We start from the raw sequence: 6,566 nt of genomic DNA on the forward strand, positions 1-6,566 counted from the left end.
ATGCATGATTAAGCCACTATGCAGTTTATCCTATATGGAAAACAACATTTAGTATGTTGTGATGATGCTCAGGGAATGAGCATAAATTAATTAAAAAAAAAGTTTCAAGAAAAAAAACACAGTTAAACTGTTATTGAAATAAATAAATGCATATTTGATGACCGCAGTAAGCTATATAGCCCCAGCTTAGTACTACTTTATAGTATCTTCTTTCTATTCACTGAGGTTTATGCCTAAAGTCAGACTTGGGTTCATGTATAGGTATATATCAGCTGTGCTAGCTATTGGATATATTTAGACTAATTAAGTTCATTAGCAAATCAATTAAATGGGGGGGGGAAGGCATAGAAAGCAACCATGGATACCAGAGACAATTTGGGAGGAATGTTGGACAGGGCAGAGGGTGAGGCTTAGGGAATTAAGACTGGCAAAAAAAAAAAAGCAAAGTATACAAGACATAAGAAACGGAAAATTATTTGCTGATAACATGTATGTTGATGTGCTTGATTGAGCCAATATACAGTGTATTTTGGATGGAAAATTCATTTTGTATGTTGTAATGATGTATAGTGAATTAATGTAAAAAAATAAATTTAAAGGAAAAAAAAAGAAGAAGAACTGGAACCACTGAGGGAGCAGCAGAGCCAAGTAGTACCTGTGACCGAGCCTGAAACCCTCAATAGCATTGCAGAACTAGAATCTGAGGGGTCACAGCTGAATATGATCAAAGATCATCTTGAGGAGGAAATTAAAAATCATCAAAAGACAATAGAAGATCAAAACCAGAGTGAGCTGCAACTACTTCAGTCTTTATAAGAGAAGAAGAAGGAAATGGATGAGGTCAGATACCAACATGAGCAAGCAAATGTCACACACATCCAGCTTTTCTTAGAGAAAGATGAGGAAGTCAAGAATTTTCCAAGGGACCAGCAGTTAGCATAATGGCTGTGTCAATGAACTCCCATGTAGTCAACTGCAGTTCGAGTCCCAGATCCGGTGGCTTAAACTGACACCGGGGACGTGTGCATGTGTGCCCAAGATCCCGAGAGGAGAATGGAGGAGAAGGGATTGCAGCATGGCCAAAGATTGTCAGATTCCATTGCTGCCACTTCAGAGCAAGAAAGAAGAGAATATGAACAAACAGATTCAGAAATTAGGCAGCTAAAAAAGAAACAAGGTGTTTTATAAAAGTTACTTAAGGGGAAAGACCTCTTGATCAAAGCCAAAGGTGATCAATTACTTTCTTCAAATGAAAATTTTACTAACAAATAAATAAAAATGAACTTTTGAGGCAGGCAGTAACAAACCTGAAGGAGAGAATATTAATTTTAGAAATAGGCATTTGTAATCTAAAAGGGGAAAATGCAAAAGTAGTAGAAACATTCAGGGAAAAGGAAACAGAGTTATCAAGCATTGCAAGAGACTAATGCGAAGTTTTCTATAATGCTGCAAGAAAAAGAGTTTGAGTGCCATTCCGTGAAGGAAAAGGCTCTTGCTTTTGAGCAGCTGTTAAAAGAAAAAGAGTAGGGCAAGACTGGTGACTTGAATCAGTTTTTGAATTGGTTAAGTAAATGCAAGAGAAGACAGTTCTATTTCAACAGGAAAGAGACCAAGTCATGTGGGTCTTGAGACAGAAGCAGCTGGAAAACAGTGCCCTGTAGAATGAAGTTCAACATTTACATGACAAAGAGTTATGGTTAAACCAGAAACTAAAAAGATTGCGTGACCACTTTTTAGAATCACAAGATTCTTGTACCCATGAGGCATTGGCTCCAGAAGATAGAGAGGATCAACTAAGGGAAAAAGTCACAATTTGGGGGGAAAAGCAAATTTCCTCCTCCAATGCAATGGAAAATGCAAACCATCAAGCCCGTGAGCAGGTGGAGTCACTGCAGGAACAGCTGAGTGTGGTCTCCAAGCACAAGGATGAAACTGCGCTGTCTGTCTCTCAGGAACAAGTGAAGTAGTATGCTCTGTCACTAGCCAACCTGCAGATGGTCCTAGAGCATTTCCAGCAAGAGGGAAAAGCGAGGTATTCTGCTGAACTAGAAGAGAAAAAACAGCTTGTAGCTGAGTGGAAGAAGAAGGCAGAGAAAATCTGCAAGGAAAAGTGGTATCCTTACAATAAAATGTGGATGAAGCAATGCTGCATTGGACTCAGCATCAAGGATTACAGAACAGTTAGATCTAAAGGAAGAACAACTTGAAGAGCTCAAAAAGCAAACTAAGTTTCAAAAAGAAATGCTGGATGATGCACAAAAGAAATTGATGAGCTTAGTAAAGAGCACAGAAGGAAAAGGGGACAAAGTTCTAACGAGAAACCTCTTCATTGGACATTTCCACACACCAAAACATCAGCATCACAAAGTGTTACAATTAATGGGGAGCATCCTGGGTATGGAGAGGGAGGAAATGGAACAGCTGTTAAACCAAGATCATGGTGTGTTACTTAGTGGATGACAGGATGGCTTGAAGAAGGATCAAAGTGTCCCCAACACACCTTTGAGACCAAATCAGCAGTCTATGTTTAATAGCTCTTTTTCAGAACTTTTTGTGAAATTTATGGAAACATATTCTCATCACTCTATCCCACCACCAAAGTTTTCTGTTCATGATATGAAACTTCCAGATTAACCAGGAAGGAGAAAAGTAGATACAAATGCATCAGAGAGTTTTAAAGGTTTAACCAAATCCAAGGCTGGTAGAACAGAAGTGAACTCCTTGGCTCCTCGCTCTGCAGTCGTGCCTCTTTTATATATATATATATATAGTATTTGAAAATCAGCAGTTAGTTCTCATCCACATTGACTGTAGATTTTTGAAAGTGGTAACAGGTACGTAGATCACCAGAGTGTAGAGTTTGTTGGGTGAATCTTCATCCTCGTTTCAATTTCTGGGCAACTGCACACGGATCCCATATGGGATGTTCCTTATTCCTCTGGCCCAGACAGCTTTGTTGAGCTTGGTATCAATGCACACATCTGGAGTCCCCATCTCTTTCATGACAAATTCCCAGATTTCTTTGAGTGCCTGAGGGGCACGTTTCTTGGCCCATGCCTTGGATGCGCTTATGAGTGTTGATGGGGTATTCCCGGGTCACCACTTTGTTGATGGCCACTTTCTTTTCCTTGCCACCCTTCATTGCAAGAGCCATTCTGCCAGGCCTCCAGTCATACCTTTTATTAACCCAGCTGGGCTTGGCCCTGGTGGGCCTGGGCATCTTCTTTTGAAATCCATCTTAGGTGTTTTGCTCACATTTACACCTTTGCCTGTGTCACCTGACAACAGTACTGGAGTTGTGTTGAAGGACCTCTTAAAACTACAGATGATGCTTAAGCCACAGATGATATAGCACTTTAAAGAAACCATGAACATTATGTGAATATACTTTTTCACAAAGTGGCCTTTTGAAAGAAGTCATGTATTTGTTTGTAGTTGTATTTTCAGTTTTATAAAAATACTTTAATGCTTTTAGGAAAAAAGAATGATATTTTACTCCACAAAGTCATACAAAGATTTTATTTAGATGACAATTTGGGATGAGGGGGCAGCTGTTGGTGTGGATGCTCACAGGTGGCTGGCAACCTTTCTTGGTAGTGTGACCACGGTTTTTCCAGGAAGTCTGAAGCTCCAAAGTATTGAAACAGTATTTCTAGGATTTGCTTCTCTGGCAAATGTATTTTTATGACACACACAGCAGATAGCTAGCTTTGGTGTAGGGGGTGATTCTCTCACTTTAGTCATGGAGCCTGAAGTGATGGGCCAGGCTGCATCAGTGAGGGGAGGAAGCAGGTCCTAGAGGAGGCCACAGACACAGGAAGAAGCTAAGCAGAGAAGGCAGCAGCTTTCATCTCCTGAAGGCAGCCCCCACAGGGTGGTGTATTTCAAGGAATAAACAGCCTGGAGGTCAGCTCAAGAACTGTAGGGACATAATGTGTCCGTGGTTACACTGGACACCCCTGTGATATCTCAGGTCCACAGAGGTGGAGGTGATGGGTGAGTAACTATCAGGAAACAGCCTGAGGGCTCCTTGGGGTGCACACCTCCTCATCAATCCCCTTCCTTACGCGGGATCACCGTGGCCTCAGCAGGGAACACAGAGGACCTGATATTAGGCTTTCTCTTCTGAGACCTCTGGCCTTCATATATGAAAATGTTGCTTTGAATCATTTAAAACTTGGTTTCAAGGCAAACTTCAAAGCTACAGGTACTACATCAGGGCTAGGAGTATAAGTTAGAGAGACTTCAACAAAAAAATTGTACTCAGTTATAAGCTTGGATCAAAGCTTCTAGAGAGTAAAGACACAGAAAAGAAGTGTAAACTCAGGTTACGAGATTGCGGTCTGCCTGCTGCCATTTGGGGCAGAGATGCCAGGGCAGCCACGGTCTCTGACGAAGATGAGCTGAATCTTCTGGTTCTCATAGTTGATACCAACCCAATTTGGTGGGTAATGCAAGCATTAGAGGAATCTCAGCTTACTTTATTCAAATGCATAGATGCTGTGATGGTGCGGGTCAATTCCCATTTATCCTTGAATTGCTCTGATAAACCTGCTATAATAGCAAATCACATCCAGGAGAGTGGATTCTTATATCCTTGAAAGAACAGCAAACATGGAGACTTCTTTGGAGATGCTGGCAACCCCGCTTCTGAATTTAATCCCTCAGGGAGAAAAGACAGGAAATATGAACTGTTGCCAGCAGCAAATATCGTTATTGCTGAAGAGTTTAAGGATCTGATGACAAGAGTGACATAAAGGGTCAGCATACAGAACTCTGCTAGCTGGATTTCTCCCCAAAGCCCTTTGTTACATTCATAGGATGAACAAGGGAGTTACAGATAGTCAGGAAATGAAAGCCAGGATCTCAGTGATTGAGGCTGCAGAAGACAGCGCTGCAGTGCATGACCTTCATGAGTGTCACCTTCACAGTGCAGGAACAGAGTATTGTGACTGATGCCTGTGATTTAGATTCTGATCCAGGACTCCTCCAGCAGGCTGTGACATCTCAGGAGGACATACTGGAAGGTCCCCAGGATGCCCTCCTTCCTGCAGCATTTACTGTGGAGTTTTCTTCCTGATCCAGATCAGAGATCTCAGTTCATCCTTCCATACAATCCCACCCCGATTTACTCTGACTACAGGGCTGCTTGATTCTGTCATGGAAATCTCGTTGAAATCTGCTATGTCTGTTCCGTGTGTTTGTCCATATTCTGTACTTTCAACCTTATCTGCACCACTTGAGAGACAGCCTTTAAGATTTCTCTGCCATTTGTGAAAGCTAATATCTGGGTGTCAAGGGAGAATTTACTGGGAAAAATGGACTTCATGTTAAGTTGTCCCCAGATAGGTTTCTTTCCTTTTTTAATGGGGAAAAACATTTTAATAATGAACCACTGAGCTCTAGAAACTTTTGACTGAATACTGAAAACTTTTGTAAGTTCAAAAGAGAAATTATTTGTAATTTCAACTTAATGACAAAATTTAATTTTTCTGTGCAACCTTGAAATCATCAAAAGGACTTTTAAGTTTAAGCATAATGTAAGGAGGGTCTAAGTGATGGTGCCTTTTTTTAAAAAAATAAATTGAAAAGGGACCAGCAGTCAGCGTAATGGCTATGTTGCTGGACTCCCACATAGTGGACTGTGGTTTGTGTCCCAGACCTGGTGGCTTAAACTCACGCTGGGCGCGTATGCATGCGTGCCCAAGATCCCGCCGAGAGGAGAATGGAGGAGAAGGGATTGCGGCATGACCATCCCCCCCTGGGGGGTGATCTCTCGCTTTCTATCTCTCTGTCTCTCTCTGTCTGTCTGGTGAGCACACGCGCCCTATAGCGAAAACCCCTCCAAAAAAAAGTAAAAAAAAGAAAAAAGAAAAATAAATTGACAAAATTCCATGTATGTATAAAACCTCATATGTAAATAAGATTTTGTTTTTCTCTTTGCACCATCTCAAGCTGAGTCTTACTTAAGTACTTTGGCATTTGGTTAGATATTTCAGGAAGATTTTGTATTCTGGATTTGCAGTTTTGTTAACAAATATACAAATGTTTGTTTTGGTGATTTCTTTGAAGGTATTTGTGATCCTTGACTTTGAGAAACTATTGGCCTTTTAAAAATAAGGTTTATTATTTCATAATATTGACAAATGATAACATTTCATACTATAATGGAAGTCACTATTTTAAGTCTAGGAAATAAGGTGCCATATATTTAAAGATGAATAATTTCAGAGGAGAGGCAAAGGCAACAGGCCTTCTTGAAGACACAGCCTCATGGATTCTGCAAATTAGCCATTTTGAGGAAACAGAAATCAAGACTTCCCACTGATAATTCAGCCTCCAGCACACAAAACTTGCATGGTAGGAAGACACCTTCCAGGCCTCCTGTCTCTGTACCTGTCTTTATCTCTCTCTACCTCTGTCTCTGTCTCCTCTATTTTAATTTTTGCACACTGTGTGGTTTTCCAATTTTTGTTTTTTTACTGAAACTTTTTTAAATATTATTTTTTTAAGTTTTATTGAAAAGTTTTTATCATTTTTTTTCTTCTCTTTTTCTGTTTCTTGTT

The 6,566-nt window shown here is 40.5% G+C and overlaps 2 pseudogenes; both read left to right on the top strand.

The window, feature by feature from the left end:
* The window catches only part of LOC102472259 (thyroid receptor-interacting protein 11-like), a 10,017-nt pseudogene extending 6,665 nt beyond the window's left edge, over positions 1 to 3,352 (top strand).
* Positions 3,353 to 4,380: 1,028 nt separating this feature from the next.
* LOC102472687 (general transcription factor IIH subunit 3 pseudogene) lies at positions 4,381 to 5,880 on the top strand (annotated as a pseudogene).
* Positions 5,881 to 6,566: the final 686 nt, after the last annotated feature.

Source organism: Tupaia chinensis, unplaced genomic scaffold (genome assembly GCF_000334495.1).
Source record: "Tupaia chinensis unplaced genomic scaffold, TupChi_1.0 Scaffold144091_1, whole genome shotgun sequence".
NCBI lineage: Eukaryota > Metazoa > Chordata > Mammalia > Scandentia > Tupaiidae > Tupaia > Tupaia belangeri.